Here is a 17,940-nt window from a genome sequence, read left to right as displayed (position 1 = left end):
ATGAAAACTCTGTACACTTTTCCCTGCACATGCTTTCTGTGCCCCAATGTGTGCAAACAGATAGGAACTATGTGAACATGATTCTGAGGGCCCTCTCAATGGGTTAACGTGTGCAAGGGATAGGAGCTATGTGTAAAGGCTTCTGAGAGTGCTATCAATAGCACAGGGTGTGCACAGAGATAGAGGCTGTGTGTACAGGCCCCTGAGAGCACTCATACAACAGTACCATGTGTACAGGGTGATGGGGGCTATGTGTAGGCGTCTGAGAGCACTCTCAATAGCCCTGGGTTAGTAGGGAGGTAAGCGCTATGTGTGCTCCCCTGAGAACGCTCTCAATGGCCGTGTGTCTTTATAGAGGTAGGTGCTATGTTCACAGGCATGAGAGACAGCTCTCAAGTGATCTGTATGAATGTAGGAGCTATGCACACATGTAAGTGCTCTTGTGGGTGAAGGGAGGTAGTAGACATGCATAGAGGTGTGGGACTGCTTGCATGGGGTCTGGGTATGAAGGGATGTAAACAGAGTCCTGGGGTGGTTTCCTAGTGACCCTGTGTGTGCACGCTTGTAGGAGTCATGTGCACAGGCCACTAATAACTCTGTGTTGTGGGGTATGCATGGCAGTAGGTGCTATGTACACAGCAGGACAGCTGCTTGAACACATTGTACCCTAGAGGCAGGCAGGCCAAGGGCCAGTGCCACGCCTGTTTGCCCACAATCCACAGTGCACAACGTGCAGGAAACTGGTATGAAACACACATGACGTGATTTAGGCTTGGTGCCCCAGCCAGCTCCTGAGGGTGTTTGGGGGGAGCTTCTGTGCTATTAATTCCCACCAGGCTTTGTGGATGTGCTGCAGGGACAGGGCACTGGGCACGCGCATTAGACAGGTCCCTGGATTTGAAACACAGCAGGCAAAGTTTGTGTGACAGGGCAGTGTGCAAAGAACGGGCAGACAATGTGCCCAAAGGCCTGCCTCAGGGCACGCAATGCAAAGTGCATGGGAGGGAAACTAAAGTGCAATTATGCAATCCTCACTGTGCAAGGATTGGTCAAAGAGATCACACTGTGGAAAGAAAGATGTAGGGACACTGAGTAGGTCATTGGTACAGGAAACGTAACCAAATGTGTAAAGTGCATCCACTGAATACATACTATGTTCAAGGGCCAAGAACAATTTGGGCCTGTACCCATTAAAAAACGTTTTGTGATGAATCATTCCCATTGCGTAATAAACAGACTTTGGGACACTGTGTAATGCTAATGCCCACCCATTACTTAGTTATGTAATGCCAACGCATGAATTGCAAAATATACACGCAGGGGGCGCGTCTCCCGTGATTTGCACCATGCACACAGTGGAAATACACTCCTCCCATATAATTTGCAAAATGTGCATTTCGGAAACACACTTAGTAAGTGCATATGATATGACTGGTGATATACACGGACTTCAGGAATACACGGACTCCACACCCTCATGGCCAGTTGCACCCACGTGCCCTAGTTTCACTGGACCAAGTTGGTACATTTTACTGTTGGCTCTAGAAAATAGACTGTGGGGGCATGGGAAGGATCCAGAAGAGAGGAGGGCAGGTAAGCCTGGAGAGGAGAGGAAAGAAGGAGGTAAAAGTACCAGAGAAGAACTAGCAAGTGATGGTCACTCAGCAGTGTTACCCAAAATACTCATCCGAGTCTATCTGTCGTCACCACTGCGACCTTGGCATGAACAGGCGTGTGCTCCTTCAAGGAGCTGACTTTGACACTCCCTTCTGACAGCTGTGGCTCTCCTCTGCCCCATTTCAAAATGTGCTCTGCGGAAACTCTTTCAATAACTCTAACAACTCAAGGACACCACTACAACACGTGACTGTGTGGATTGCAAGTTAGAGCCACGAAAATTGTCTACCAAACCCCGACTAACAATATAACATTATGTCAAAAAACGAAAGTCAGGAAAACACAGCCAAAATGTGCACATCAGTGAAAACCACAAACAAGTAAAAATGAACCTACAAGTACGTTTTAACTATTATTTTACATTGGATAACATGGCAATGCACCCATTCATTTAACAAAGAATGTATGCGAGGATCAATCTAACCTGGTGTGATACCTCAGTCAAGCAAATGGTGGCCTGATTTGAATCGGTGTCAGTGAATTGGCCATTGTGGATACAGGTGGTGTATCCACAATGATGCTGAAGCAAGATAAGCAGATATTACGCATATTTCAAGCTTGTTAACATGTCTCCACGAATAACAGCAGCTGTACACTTATGTTTCCCATGTGCTTAGGTTTGTGTTAAGTGTAAATGGTCTGGGTATTCCATGTACTTGTGTTGTAGGTTCTTTTGTGAAGGGTGTGGTTGATTACTTTTCTCCATGTGGAAAGTAGGTCTTGTTTAAAGTGTTCTTAATGTGACACCAGCCTTGTATCAATCAGTGGTATCGTCGGGGGCTTCATTGAACTCTCAACCTTAATTACACTCGTCCAGAGTTCGAAAATGTAACGTCCAGTCACTTATGTGAAGTATTGACTCGGATTAGTGTTTTTTAGATTTCAGTTTTTTTTCTTCCCTTTTTTAGCCAGTGCTTCAGTGAAACGTGCCATTCAGTAAGTTACACTACATCCATATCTTAATATGAGGATAGACCCCGCGTTAAGCCTGCGGGCAGTGGCATTACATTGCCCCTTGTGTGCAACTACACTCAGCAGAAGATACAATGGGAGAGTGGGGCACTCGGCACGCAAAAATAATTCTTACCTTTCAGTCGGCAGTCTGGCTGCTGCCCTCAGCTACAGCCTCCCTCGAGTCGCCTCCTGCTTCTGCTGTCTGCTGATGGATTAGGGTGACCAGATTTCCAAAACAAAAAACTGGGACGACCAACAACATAAAAGAGGGAGTAACACGTTGCAGCCCACCAATTACCGCCCCTCCCCAACCAGTGGCGTAACACATGGTCTGGGGGCCCCCCTGCAAGCCATGCTGAGGGCCCCCCCCCAACTCGGCAACAAATCACGGGTCGCTCCACACGCTGGGCCGGCCTAGATTACCACGCCTGCGCAATACGCACAAACGTGTTGATGAAGGGGTATACCACACACTGCACTAGAAGAAAGATATAAATATGTGTTTTAATGCTATATACAGCACACTTTCTGAGAAAAATTGGCTAAAAAGCCACAGTGTTTGGTATTGTTGTGTAGGGTAACAGCAATCCAAAACATGCAAGTCACCAACAGTGTACATGAACATTAGTGCTTTGCTATTAAAAATGCCATGCCACAATGAAAACATGTCCAACTGGCTGCACAATGTAGACCAGTGTAGACACACAATAACATTACAGTAAAGCATGCCAGGCCACATTAAGACATGCCTAGACTGGTTGCACCAAAATGCCAGTCGAAGCAGGAAGACTCAAAGAAGAGAGCACACATTCAAGCCTGCGCCTCTGCGGCCTCTAACAACACAGCCAAACTCTTTAAAATCTGCAAGGAACTGGCCAATCCTGTTGCGGTTTCTACCTCTCCTGTTCCCTCAACAGGTCCTCTGTACAGCTTTGGCCTCTCGCTCTCCGCTAAAACTCAGAACATCCTGTCCACTATCTCCTCTTCCTCTCCCTCTTCCTCTCTCGGCCCTCTTTGGCCATCTCTCCCTCTCCTCCTCCTTTCTCCTCTTTCTCTCCAACACCTGACTAGGTTTCTAGACAAATCCCACCTATGGAATTGTCGGCGAAACAGGTGCTCGCCTGCTCCTCCAGAACCATTAAGGACCACATTGACACCCTTCATCCATTTCTGTAATCATACTTTTGCCACCGGAACTTTCCCCTCTCCCAAACTCTTGGAAAAGCTGGCCAACTGCCAGCTTACACTCCAAACTGAATCTGTTGGTTTTCTCCATGACCATCAGTCTGGCTTCAGAGCTGCCAGAGACACTGAAACTGCTCTCCTGAACACCTGTGAAGATCTGATCTCTAACCTTGATTCCAGCATTCCTTCTGTCCTCATTATCCTGGAACTTTCCTCTGCTTTCTACACGGTCAACCATGCCATCCTGATCAATTGACTCTGTGAGAACCTGGGCATCCTGGATCAGGCCCTGGAGTGGCTGACCTCCTTCCTCTTGGACCTCCCATCCCAGGTCCAACTTGGTCCCTTTCACTCTGTCACTTCTCTCTACATGTAGCGTTCTCCTGGGCTTTATCCTCTCACCCTGGTTTTTCAACCTCTACTTGGCCCCTTTGACCCACCTAATCACTACCTTGTCCTCTAATTTACAGTGTTATGCGGATGACACACAGCTTTCCTCAGGCTCCCCTCAGCCTCTCCTCTCTCGCTCATTCCTGTTGTCATCTTCAACTCCACTCTCTCTCTCTCCTCACATCTCGGACGTAGCCATGAAATCCGACTACCAGCTGCACCTCCTCAACTGGACTGTTACATTTTTCACTTTCCCCCAGAAGCTCACTGTCTCCAGAGCTCTGGTTCTCTCTAGGGTGGGCTACTGCAACAGACACTTTCTCAATCTGCCTTCCTCTACTCTCCGCCCTCTGCAACTAATCCACAACAGGACTGCGAGACTTATCCTTGGCCTCAAGCCCAGGGACTGTATCTCTCCAGCCATGAAATCTCTCCACTGGCTCTCGGTGGCTGCAAGGATCAAGTTCAAGACCCTTTTCATTGTCCACAAGGCTTTCTGGGGCTGGGATACGCACTTCATCCAACGCTATCTGCCAAAATACCTTCCTTCTCGAGCCCTAAGGGTTAGATGCTTCTCCAGGCAGAAAGTGGGGGGGGGTAGATCCTTCTCCCCTGCAGGTGCCTCCCTCTGAAATGGCCTCCCTGACCCTCCCAAACTTGAGCCGGACCACCTGACGCTCTGGAAGCAGCTCAAAATGTTCCTCTTCTCCTCTGCTTTCTCTCTATGCCTCCCCTGCTGACCTACCTGTCCGCTGTGCCAACTGGTTGCTTGGCTACCATCTGTCTCACTGAGTCCAGGCTATTTCTTGATCAGTCACCCTTGCACTGCCTCCAGGCCTACCACGCATTTAGGGGCTGTAACTGTAACCCTACAGTCCCTTGTTCTCCTTGCACTACCCAGAACCATGCTGCCCTGGCGGCACTTACTCAGAGCATTGCTGCCGTGTTTTCCCCTCCCCTCTCCCTTGCACTTCCCCCCTCCCTTTCCCCTTGCACTTCTCGTTCTCACACTTGCACGATCTGAATGACACAAGGCTTAGTAAGATCATTTGTCTTGTCCTCCCTCAGTTTTCCTTCCCTTGTCTTGTCGTGCCTAAAAACACTTGTGTACAGGTGTGTTATATATGACTTATCATATTATAACATATCATTTTATCACAGATGCCCAGAAAAATATACAGTGCCGCAGTAAGAAACTGCTAGACTGGCAGAACCCAAATGTCAGTCTAGCCAGGAATTACACTTAGCAGGAATGCTCTATCAGAAATGCCCAGTTAAAAAAAAGTCATACCAAACTGAGGAATGACTAGACTGGCTGCACCAAAATGCCTCTCTAGCCACTAATACCACATATCATGCCTGCATTGCATGGACATGGGCGACCATTATGATTTATTGCACAACCCCACTCCCCACACATACCTTCTCCCTTCCAATCCTCTACCCTAACCTTCAAAAGCAGCTCATTGGCCCAGAATTACCTGCATGTCCCTCTTCCTTGTCCCAGTGCTAACGTATGAGGCTCCTTGCCTCACTGGTAAGTACTGGGATGGGGCAGAGTGGGACTAGGAATAATGAAGATTACAGGTAGCTAAGTCAGGCATTACCTTCATGTACCTCTACCTTATCCCAGTACTTGTGCATGAGGCATAGTGCCTCATGCACAAGTACTGGAATGAGGAAGAATAGGCATAGGTGAAAGATGATTACCAATAATTAATTAATTAATCAAGGCATTAAACACAAGTAGTGGTGCAACACCATTGAGCTGACTGGGTTTCAGCACTCCCTCCCCCCACTGAAATTGTGGGCTATGTTGACTTGACCTGGCTGACCTACAGAGCAGTTGCCGGACAGAAAAGGACACAGATGTTAAACGGCACCTGGGTCTTGCCGTTAACAAGGACCCGGCCCAGCAATTACTAATGTACAGCATTTCACTGTTAGTACCTGCATTCAAATACCAATTTTTTTAAGCAATTGAAATTGTGATGTGGGTTTAGTACTTGCTTGCCAGGGGAGTGATTGGAAGGGTAGAGAGGAAACAGGAGACCAGTCATTCTCACAGCAGCCCATAAGTGGGTGCTTTCAGACCTAAAGGAGAGATTTAACTGCTTGTAACATTGAAGCTGCACTACAATAGTCTCATTAAAATGCGTAAAGAAGTTAGATGCCGCCACATAAATACGTTTTCTCCTCCCCACCACACGTGAAGTTAGCGCCTCTCCAAACATTTGAAGGGTTAGCCTCCCTGAAATGTAGGTTTTGTTGTGCCCCTGAACACAAGCACACACACCATTCACCATATATACACACACCCAGCCATCCATATATTTAAGAGTGCACTCTTTCACCATACAAGCACGCCGAGGCAGCCACCCGTACATTTAAGTGTTCTCCCTTTCACCACACAGCCACACACACCCAGCCACCTGCCCATACATTTAAGTGTGCACCCTTTCACCATACAGGCACACCCAGGCAGCCACCCATACATTTAAGTGTAAGTTTGCATCCTTTCACCATACATGCACACCCAGCCACCCATACATTTGTGTGCACCCTTTCAGCATACCCTCACACAGTCAACTATACATTTAGGTGTGGACACTTTCACCATACAGGCACACCCAGGCAGCCACGCATACATTTAAGTGTACATACTTTCACTGTACACACACACACACACACATAACCAGCCACCCATACATTTGTGTGCACTCTTTCACCATACACTCACACATGCACACGTCATGGGTTGAGGGGAGCCATAATGCTTCAAAAATTCATTTGACCTCATTAGGACCCTGGCGGTGACGGTATGAACGGTGGCGGTAGGGCACCGGCACCGTTCATACTGTCCCGCCGCATTATGAGTTCTGCTCGCAGGTTCCCGACCTGTGTGGCACCAGCGAGCATAACTCGTAATTGCGCCGTCACCGTTAACAACGGTGCCGGCACAACCATGCTCCCCACCCCCATTCTGCCCTATAGGGGGATCGTGAGCCCGGCAATACCGCCACCCGCGAATGGGAAATTACCGGGCCATTCAGCTTGTAATGGGCCGGTTATTGCCTATTCGCAGGAGGCGGTGCCATGCTCGTAATGAGGCCGATTGTTTCTTTTTGAAGTCACTCTGACTTCATAAAGAAATTATTTCTGTTAAGGACTAAACCATAATGGAAATAATTTCTTTATGAAGGCAGCGTGACTTCAAAAATAAACTATTTATTTTTGAAGTCATAGGCTTCCCCCACCCCATGACATGGAGGCCTCCAGCCTAGGGTCTTCATGTCATGGGGTGGGGGTAGCCACCAGACTTTTTGTATTCACTCTACCCTTAATGCAGAGTGAATTAAAAAGAAAATGTAAAAAAAAAGGTAAAAAAAAAAAGTAGACATTTTTTTTTTTTTTTTTTTTTAACATAAGTGGGGCCCCCTTCCAGAACATGTGGTCGTGGCCCACAGGGGCACCGCGGAGGTTGCGGGGGCCCCTGTAATGCCAGTGTCCCCAACAACCCCCACAACCACCACCCAATCATATTTCCAGCACTTCTCGTTTTTATAAACTGTATATGATCTGATTTGTGCCGTTTTGTCTGTGAATCTTGGCATGTTAATTCAAAACAAGCGTTTGCTCTCAATCATATTATATGGCTTGCTGTACAGCCATTTTCAATGCAGTCTCGGTGGCACAGTTAATAAGTGCTGTGACTTATACCTGAAAGGTTGGGGGTTCCAGACAAACTTCCAGCTCCAACATTCTGAAGTGTTAACTACAATTTTAATTACCATAGTCGCGGCGCTTCCACGCCAAAGAGGCCCTGCAGACAGAGGCTTACTGGTCCAGCCCTGGGTATATGTAGCATGCAGCTTCTGTATACTAAATGGAGCTAACCACATCCCCTGCATGGCGCATTAAGCAGTCCCCTGCCACTATCTGGTATATGTAGCATGCATATTCTGCATGCTACATGGAGCAAGCCTCATCCCATGCAAGGCACAGTAAGCAGTTCCCCGCCACATTCTGGTATATGTAGCATGCAGCTTCTTCATGCTACATGGAGCAAGCCTCATCCCATGCAAGGCACAGTAAGCAGTTCTCCACCACATTCTGGTATATGCAGCATGCAGTTTCTGCATGCCTCATGTAGCAAGCCTTAAACCCTGCCAAGAACATTAAGCCCTTCCCTGCCACTATCTCATATTTGCAACTTGCAGCTTCTGCATGCTACATGCTACATGGAGCAGGCCACAGCCCCTGCAAGGCGCAGTAAGCAGTGCCCCTGCCACTATCTGGTATATGCAGCATGCAGCTTCTGCATGCTACATGGAGCAAGCCTCATCCCATGCAAGGCGCAGTGAGCAGTGCCCCTGCCACTATCTGGTATATGCAGCATGCAGCTTCTGCATGCTACATGGAGCAAGCCTCATCCCATGCAAGGCGCAGTGAGCAGTGCCCCTGCCACTATCTGGTATATGCAGCATGCAGCTTCTGCATGCCTCATGTAGCAAGCCTTATACACTGCCAAGAACAGTAAGCCCTTCCCTGCCACTATCTCACAGCTTCTGCAGGCTACATGCTACATGGAGCAGGCCACAGCCCCTGCAAGGCACAGTAAGCAGTGCCCTGCCACTTTCTGGTATATGTAGCATGTGCCTTCTACAAGCTACACAGAGAAATCTTTAGCCCCTGCAAGGCACAGCAAACAGTTCCCAGCTCCTATCTCATATATGCAGCTTGCATATTCTGCATGCTACATGGATCAAGCCTTAGCCCCTGCAAGGCACAGTAAGCAGTCCCCAGCTCCTATCAGTAGGGTGCACCTTGCGCATGCCACATGGAGCAAGCCTCAGACCCTACAGAGTGCAGTGCACAGTGTCACGCTCCTGTGTGCTATATATAGTGTGCACTGTCGCCATGCACACTAAGGCGGCCCAGACTCTGCCTGGTATAAGAAGGCCCAGCTTGTTCCTGATAAGCACCTACAGATTGGAATGGCCCATGTTGGCAACTACGATTATATTGACCAGGTATCAGCCTCTGCCAGGCACCCCGAATAGCCCACCCCTTTAAGGCAGTAAGCGGCAGTCCTAATTTAGTACATGTAAAAGGTTTCCACACCTGCCTGATACACTGACCAGACTTAATATCTGGCAGGCGGGCCTCCGTCCCTCGTTACTACATGGACCGGATGCCAGTTCTCGCCTGGCACCCTGAGAAGCCTGGCCCAGTCCTTGCCTGCTATATGGAAGAGGCCTCAGCCCCTGCCTGGCACACTCAGCAGGTTTAACCTCAGGCAGGCCGAGCCTCAGTCCCCCCATGCTGTATGGACCGGATGCCAATTCTCGCCTGGCACCCTGAGAAGCCTGCCCCAGTCCTTGCCCGCTATATGGAAGAGGCCTCAGCCCCTGCCTGGCACACTCAGCAGGCTTAACCTCAGGCAGGCAGGCAGGCAGGCCGAGCCTCAGTCCCCCCATGCTGTATGGACCGGATGCCAGTTCTCGCCTGGCACCCTGAGAAGCCTGCCCCAGTCCTTGCCCGCTATATGGAAGATGCCTCAGCCCCTGCCTGGCACACTCAGCAGGCTTAACCTCTGGCTGGCAGGCAGGCCGGGCCTCAGTCCCTCGCTGCTGTATGGATCGGATGCCAGTTCTCGCCTGGCACCCTGAGAAGCCTGGCCCAGTCCTTGCCTGCTATATGGAAGAGGCCTCAGCCCCTGCCTGGCACACTCACCAGGCTTAACCTCTGGCTGGCAGGCAGGCAGGCCGAGCCTCAGTCCTCCCATGCTGTATGGACCGGATGCCAGTTCTCCCCTGGCACCCTGAGAAGCCTGCCACAGTCCTTGCCTGCAATATGGAAGATGCCTCAGCCCCTGCCTGGCACACTCAGCAGGCTTAACCTCAGGCAGGCCGGGCCTCAGTCCCTCGCTGCTGTATGGACCGGATGCCAGTTCTCGCCTGGCACCCTGAGAAGCCTGGCCCAGTCTTTGCCTGCTATATGGAAGAGGCCTCAGCCCCTGCCTGGCACACTCAGCAGGCTTAACCACTGGCTGGCAGGCAGGCAGGCCGAGCCTCAGTCCTCCCATGCTGTATGGACCGGATGCCAGTTCTCGCCGGCACCCTGAGAAGCCTGGCCCAGTCCTTGCCTGCTATATGGAAGAGGCCTCAGCCCCTGGCTGGCACACTCAGCAGTCTTAACCTCAGGCAGGCAGGCCGAGTCTCAGTCCCCCCATGCTGTATGGACCGGATGCCAGTTCTCGCCTGGCACCCTGAGAAGCCTGCCCCAGTCCGTGCCCGCTATATGGAAGAGGCCTCAGCCCCTGCCAGGCACACTCACTTAACCTCTGGCTGGCAGGCAGGCCGAGCCTCAGTTCCCCCATGCTGTATGGACCGGATGCCAGTTCTCACCTGGCACCCTGAGAAGCCTGGCCAGTCCTTGCCTGCTATATGGAAGAGGCCTCAGCCCCTGGCTGGCACACTCAGCAGGCTTAACCTCTGGCAGGCAGGCAGGCCGAGCCTCAGTCCCCCCATGCTGTATGGACCGGATGCCAGTTCTCGCCTGGCACCCTGAGAAGCCTGCCCCAGTCTGTGCCCGCTATATGCAAGAGGCCTCAGCCCCTGCCTGGCACACAAAGCAGTCTTAACCTCTGGCAGGCAGGCAGGCCGGGCCTCAGTCCCCCCTTGCTGTGTGGACCGGATGCCAGTTCTCGCCTGGCACCCTGAGAAGCCTGGCCCAGCCCTTGTCTGCTATATGGAAGAGGCCTCAGCCCCTGCCTGGCGCACAGAGCAGGCCCCTACCGCCGCCGCCGCCACTCTCCATCACCCGCTCTGCGCCATCCGCCGCGGAGCTCCGCGAGTTCCGGGAAGCGGGCACTTAGCCGTGTTAATGGCCGTCTCGGGCGGAGGTTACAAGAAATGGATCTTCACAGCCAGCTCGATAAGAGGCACGTGGGGAAGGAGGAGGGGAGGGGGCCTGTGGGGCGCGGAGGGTGCCTGGGTGTCATCGGTGCGCCTCTGCTTTCCTGGGTACGGATCCCCCCCCTCCTACCAGAGGAGAGCGCCACAGACGCGGTGGTGGGTCGAGGATCGATAGCAAACGCCCCCCGGCCCCCCTCTAAAATAATGCTGAGACTGGGGTGTAGGAGGGACAGCCACCTGCGCACAATTTCATCACATTAAAGGCCAGCATGCAGTTTGCCATGTTACATATGAATAATGCTATGTTTGATCTGCCGCCTGGTGACGTCATAATGAGCACAGGAGCTCAGGCGATAGGCAGTGTTTGCCCAAGGTCACAAGGCTGCACTGCAGGGAATCTGGCGCCGAACGCTTCCTTCTCTGGCGAGACAGCTGCTGCGGTTGCCTCTGTGGGGCTGTGCACGTACAGCATCACTCTGACAGCACACATCTTAATCCCATCCCGCTGGGCAAGCGCCTCGAAGCTACTATAAGAACACAACAGATCTGACCTCTCACTCTCTATAACCCCGATTATCGGTCACAGGAAGTTACACGGCCTATTTCCGGGTCGCAAGTCCTAAAATAAAGTGGCTGTTCAACTCAGACTTGCGCTATGGGAAATGACGTCACGGAACTGACATGTCCCAAAGTCACATATGCACCTGTCATCCATTTTAGCTGTCCCAATTGAAAAAAAGTGCACGGGATAAATACGCATTTGCACAGAGAACAGGTTTTCCAATATCAGGAGTCTGCAACCTATGGCTCTCCAGATGTGTTGAACTACAACAGCTGTGGACCCTCACCATAAACTATGCTGGGCAAGGATGCTGGATTTTTATTCCAAAACATCTGGACAGTGAAAGGTTGCAAACCCCTATCCCATAACATTGCTGGCTAAGTATAAAACGAGTGCACCTTTTATATCGAATAACCTGCAACAATCCATGTCCTGTACAGCAACAAGTCAATATGAGCCTTTTTAGTCTCCCGGCGATAGATTCATGTGGTCACGTGGCTAAGTCTGCCTTGACAGCGCACCTGGGTTCGAATCCCGGCCGCAGCACTGTTAACTTCCTGCGGATGAAGCAAACTATTATGATATATTTGTTTAATGCTTTAAAACACACGGGGGCCCGCCGTCCTTCCTATGAAGAAAGTTGTACCCTGGCTGGATCCCCAGCCATACAGTGTGAACCTATAATACACCTGGAAATGCAAACGCATCCTTTAATGTATGTCTCTCTTGCTGCCTCCCCTTCTTACCCAACTACCCCTCAAGATATCTTTTGTGAGTTTCGATCTATAAATTGCTATAGATGAATACAAAAAAATCTCGGTTTTCATATGGTAGTGAAAACAGAGGTAAGGACCCTCCGACTGAAGGGGTGACCGGGTTGGGCATGCAGGGGCACCCGGAGCGGAGGAACAATGGCGTCCCTGGCACCCTGGGCCTGCGGCCATCCCCTCCTCCCCTCGCGGTGCAAAATGATGCCATCACGATGCCAGGACCTCGGCACCTGGGTGCGCCGCAAGAGGAGGCGGGAAGGCTGTGGCTTGGGGGTGGCGCTGACTTGCGCAGGCTTGGCTGTGGCTGAGAGGGGGTCAGCGGTGTAAGGGACCACCATTTATGGGCTGCCAGAGGCGGGTGAGGACATTGACTGCCTCCTTCTCGAAAGCCCTGCCGCTGGCCCAACTCCTTGTCGCACATGCCGAGTCCCGCCAGGAAGCTAAACCTGCCCCCATCTTGCAAGGTATACTCACTTGGCAGATTGCTCCGGAAGTAAAAGATCTGGAAGGAAAAGTGTGTGGATTTGTTCGCTTTGTTTGACCAATCAGTCCCAGATGAGTCTAAAGATAATATGGGGAGAGTAAAGATACGGAGGTCCCTGTGGAAAGAACAGGACTGAATTGGGCAACAGGCCTTGCAATTTCTTTGGCAACAATGGTGGACAGGTATCCCGAGCTGCATCCCAAACTGTATGCATACCTACACTTGTTTTTGCCCATGAATCGTGAGTATGTTCTTGGAGCATGGCTAATGTATGATGAAAGATTCAAGTGGCACCAAGGCTGGTGGCGTTAACTTAGACCGGGCCACTAAGTCAGCTGCTCAATGCGAGAACACACACCCCAAGGGTCAGGGTTTTCCACATTCGGACAGCCCAATCGAGCAGCTTCTCAAACAGCCAATAATGAGGGGAACTGTTGTGCCAACAACAGTGTGACGATATATTAGGCGACAATCTCAACTCAGGGGTTTCCTTTTCCCCTAAGCAAGGTGGTGTGCACCCAAAGCCCTTATACTGATTCAACTTTAATGAGGCCTCCAACCCGTCTCACACCACCCCAACAAATACCCTCTGTACCACCAATGAGCTAGGAACCAGGCCGGTGTATAGCAAGAACATATATTAATTTAAGGTTTGACAAAATTGAATAGCAACCAAAACATCAGCCACCAATGCTGTGGCACTACACAATATCAAAATTCTAATTTCTTGCACCAATTGACTGACTTATATTTCTAATGAACCTACAGATACTACAACACACAGGTACAATTTAGAGATGGACAGTTATCGCTTTTCATCAGATTTCTTGCAATTTCACCCACAAACAATATAACTCACCCAGTGATTTCTCAGTCTGTTATCAAGCTCTTTTCTCCCAGCAACCCCTACCCCAGACATCAGTTATATATGACCCCTTAAGTTGAAGGCAAGGGACAGGCAATGGGAATACAGTAGCACAATCGTTTTGGGCTTTTATTTGCATGAAATGCACGGCTTTGGGGAATCGTTTTGGGATGCAAGTAAATAAATGGAACATTTTGTTTTGCACCCTCTACGTTCACTTGAATAGCAGCCATTTATGGTTAATTATTTTAGGATTATGGACACCCACCTTCAGTACAGAAGACAGGGGTTTCAGAAAGGTGGAGTCACCCAAATACTTATTTTTTTATTTTTTTATTTTTTATTTGAACTTTTACTTATTTACAGTAAGTTTTATCACAATTTCGCCTCATCTGCAGCCAAAAGAAGAGAAAGAAAAAAAGAAAAAAAAACTTCACCAACTACATAAACCTCCCACACTAACTGGTACGTAGCAGTGGCTGTTATATGAGAACAAGGAACTAAAAAATAGCCTTTTAAAATCGACGCCCTATGCCACACCACCCTCGGGCCCCTGGCGATTTATCTGTTCGAATAGTTTGACCAGTGCAATGGTCCATCTCGTTTTTTCGCCAGAGATCAGTCTGTTCCACATATTGTCAGATTTGAATATCCATAGGTTTTCCACCAGCGATGGGAGGTAGATGTTTCTGTTTGCGTTGGTTTTAGAGCAATCAATCACCATGTGTTTAAGTGTTTCAACAGATGAATCCTCCTTACATAGGCGACATCTCTTGTCGGTTGTGGTTCCTCGAGTTCCTATGATCTCTCGGGTCAACAAAAGGTTCAATCTTGCTTTCATGGCGTATATTCTCATCTTCTTGTCCGGAAATTTTTGGCAATAGTTCATCGGTAAAAGCCGGTGGCAGGTGGCTTAAGGGTTTGTTCCCCACCGCTTTCTCTATTGTCAGGATCCAGTCCATCTCTTCCATTTTTCTTTTGATTCGATGTGGGTTTTCCTTCAGCTCTACTTCTGTGCATACTATTAGTGCTAGATCGGCCTTTCTGGCCATGACCCATTTTTTTAAAGCCTCACAATTGCCTGTTTCAATTTCCTCCTTCATGAAGTTAAAAATGGGTAACGTATCCAACTTGATTATTCTCCTGTACAGTCTCATGGCGCTTTGATCTACCATCGACGCTAGTGAGACTAGCCCCAGCTCTCTCCTGATGGCCGGCATGGCAGTTGATTTCGGAAGGCCCAAAAGTGTTTTCCAAACATAGCCCTCTAGTTTGCTCCAGAGATGGTGTGGTATGTACAAAGAAGCTTCCATTCCATATGTCATCGCGGGAATGACTTTAGCCTTATAGAAGGTTATCGCTGGTATTAAGGAGAACTTTCCAAACTTGGAGTCAACCACTCTTGTCTGGGAGGTTAGACATCTCACTTTTTCCCACAGTTGGTTTTGCGCACTCATATCTGTTCTTGAGCTGTCCATCTGGACCCCTAGATATTTGATATTTTTAACAATTTCAATTTTGGTCTTGTCGAGAAACCAATTTAGTTTTTTCGTTGCTTTGTTGGTTACTTTTTCAACTACCAAAATTGAGGTCTTTGTTTTATTTATCTCCAATTGGTTTTCAGTGATGTATTTCTCCAGGTTTGCTAGTTTTCTTTGAAGCCCCACTTTGGTCTGATCTATTAAGATGACGTCATCGGTGTACAGAAGATGTGGGATTTCCATTTTCCCGATTTTAGGAGGAAAAGATCTTATTTTACTTTCTGAGAGCTGGTAATCGGATAGAAATGCTATGAACAGGGCCGGGGCCAAAGGGCACCCCTGCTTGACCTCGCTAGTCACCACTATCTCCTCGGAAAGTGCGCCTTGGAGGTTTAGTTAAACTCTGATTTTTGTGTGCGAATGAAGAGTTTTTATGGGGTTGAGTATTTTTTTTGGACAATTCCAACCTTGAAGTTTGAACCACAATCTGTTCCTGTCGATCCTATCAAAAGCTTTCGATAAGTCAACAAAAGCCAAGTAGATCTTTGGTGCACCTTCTTTGACTTTGGCTTTCAAGATGTTTATTATCATTAGGTTGATTGTTGTACAGCCATTTTTTTGAAAGCCCGTTTGTAGATGGTCTTTGGAAGGGCCGTCTTTTTCCCAAATTCTGAAGTGAGCTAACAGGAGGGTTGCTTAGATTTTCCCTATTATGTCCAATAGGGCTATTGGCCTGTAACTCTCAGGTTCGTTTCTAGCTCCTTTTGTGTAAATCGGGACTATCACAGCTTTCTTCCATGACTCAGGGATCATCTTTGTTCTACCGCTTTCGGCGAAAATCTTGCTAATCATTTCCGACCATTGCTTTGGGAACATTTTTAAGTCCACATTCGTCAACCCATCAGGACCTGGGGCTCTCGATGTTTTAAGTTTCCTTATGGCTACTTCGATGTTTTCTGCGTTCGACAGGTCTTCCCAGGGTGTATTGAAAACCTGGTTGATCATTGCTGGGTCTTGATTTATGCCTTCAAATTCCGTTGTAAAATAGTTGATCCACCTTACTTGCGCCACGGCATTACACTGGACTGCACTTGAGGGCTATTCTTTGCTTTTATCAGAGTCCAAAATGTGTTGGATCTTTTTGTTTGAAATTTGCTCATCATATTCTCGGCATCGTTTTGATATTGAGCTGCTCTGCGTTCTTTGCACCAGGTGTTAAAGCTTTTCACTTCCAGGTGCCATTTTTCCCAATCCTCAGGGGCATTTGATTTCTTTGCTATTCTTTTCGATCTGCGGCCCACCTTTCTTTTCGCAACCAAGTGTTTGTCATAGGTATGGTTCATATGCTCAGGTTTTGTTAATTTCTTCTTGCCCCTTACTTGGAATGACAATAGTAGAGGCAGGTAGTTCAGTCTATCCTTCGTTGCATTCAAGACGTCACCGTTGACCCTCTGCTCCCAGGCCTGTTTAATTAGCACAATATCTTGTTCAGTCAATCGTAGCCGGGTCTGTTGGAGATTTGTTTCAATGGCCAGATCGTAAGAGCTTGGCTTCAAAATTCTTGTTTGCCACGTACACATCAATAAGTTATGATCACTGTGCACCGTTTCTTGCACCTTGAAGCCCATCAGGTCTTGAATCAACCCGTTAGAGACAAAAATATAATCAAGAGTTGCTTTTGAAGAATCACTCTCCCATGTCGGGATGTTCACTTGGTTTGGGAACAAGGAGGCGACATTTTGGATGTTTCTTGAGGCAATAACTTCGTCCCACGCCTTGCCTCTCTTGATGGTACGATCAGAGCCTCCCTGTGGTTGGACAGGTCTTTTGTTGGTCGACCGCCGTAACCGAGCATTTGGCGTTGAAATCACCACAGATGATAAGCTCAATTTTGTCAAATTCAACGTAAAGCTGGTCTATCATTGCACTCATTTTGGAACAGAATGTTTTTATCGACATCCGCTGTGGATTCCAATAGAAATTGGCTATAGCCAAGGGATTTCGCAGACCGTTTTGGTTCTTGTCGTTCAATTCTGGCTGCGAGGTCAGGATGATCAGCATTTCTTAGGACTCTTTCCACTTTATGGGTTCACTCAGACCCGTTCCTGTTTTGATAGCAGTTAAAAGACCCGATGATGGTCGGGTCTTTTCACTGCTGGTTATATCGTCACTGTGAAGCCATCGAGAGCTGGTTGGTTCAACAACCAGGTCTCTTGCAGACAAACTATGTCGAAAAGACCCAGATTGACATCTCCAGGTGTTGTGAGGTGAACATGTCCTCTCGTATTCCATGAGCCCAGACTATACTTTTCCTTTACGGGTCGCTCGATTTCTCTCTTGCAGATGTTGTTGTCGAGTCGGGCTAACCCTGGTCGTTGCTATTTGCCAGTATTTTTGTTCCAGTTTGACATTAGCCACTTCCAGGGCCCTTTAGGTTGTCTCAATCCTGATGTCTCTTGAGTATGTCCATATGAATTTCTCTTCTTTTCTGAGTATTTGGGACCTAATTCTGTACGGGGAGAGGGCTGCTGGTATTCCTCTCTTTGGGATCTAGGTCCCTTGCAACCCGATTCAGGATGCTCCTGGTTGCTAGGGCTTTGCCTTTGTTTTTTTTTTGGAGAGTCCTTCTTAGTTGCCTCAAACCAACGCTTC

Source organism: Ambystoma mexicanum, chromosome 2q (genome assembly GCF_040938575.1).
Source record: "Ambystoma mexicanum isolate Mex_15411 chromosome 2q, UKY_AmexF1_1, whole genome shotgun sequence".
Taxonomy (NCBI): Eukaryota; Metazoa; Chordata; class Amphibia; order Caudata; family Ambystomatidae; genus Ambystoma; species Ambystoma mexicanum.
Note: the sequence above shows the minus strand (reverse complement) of the source record.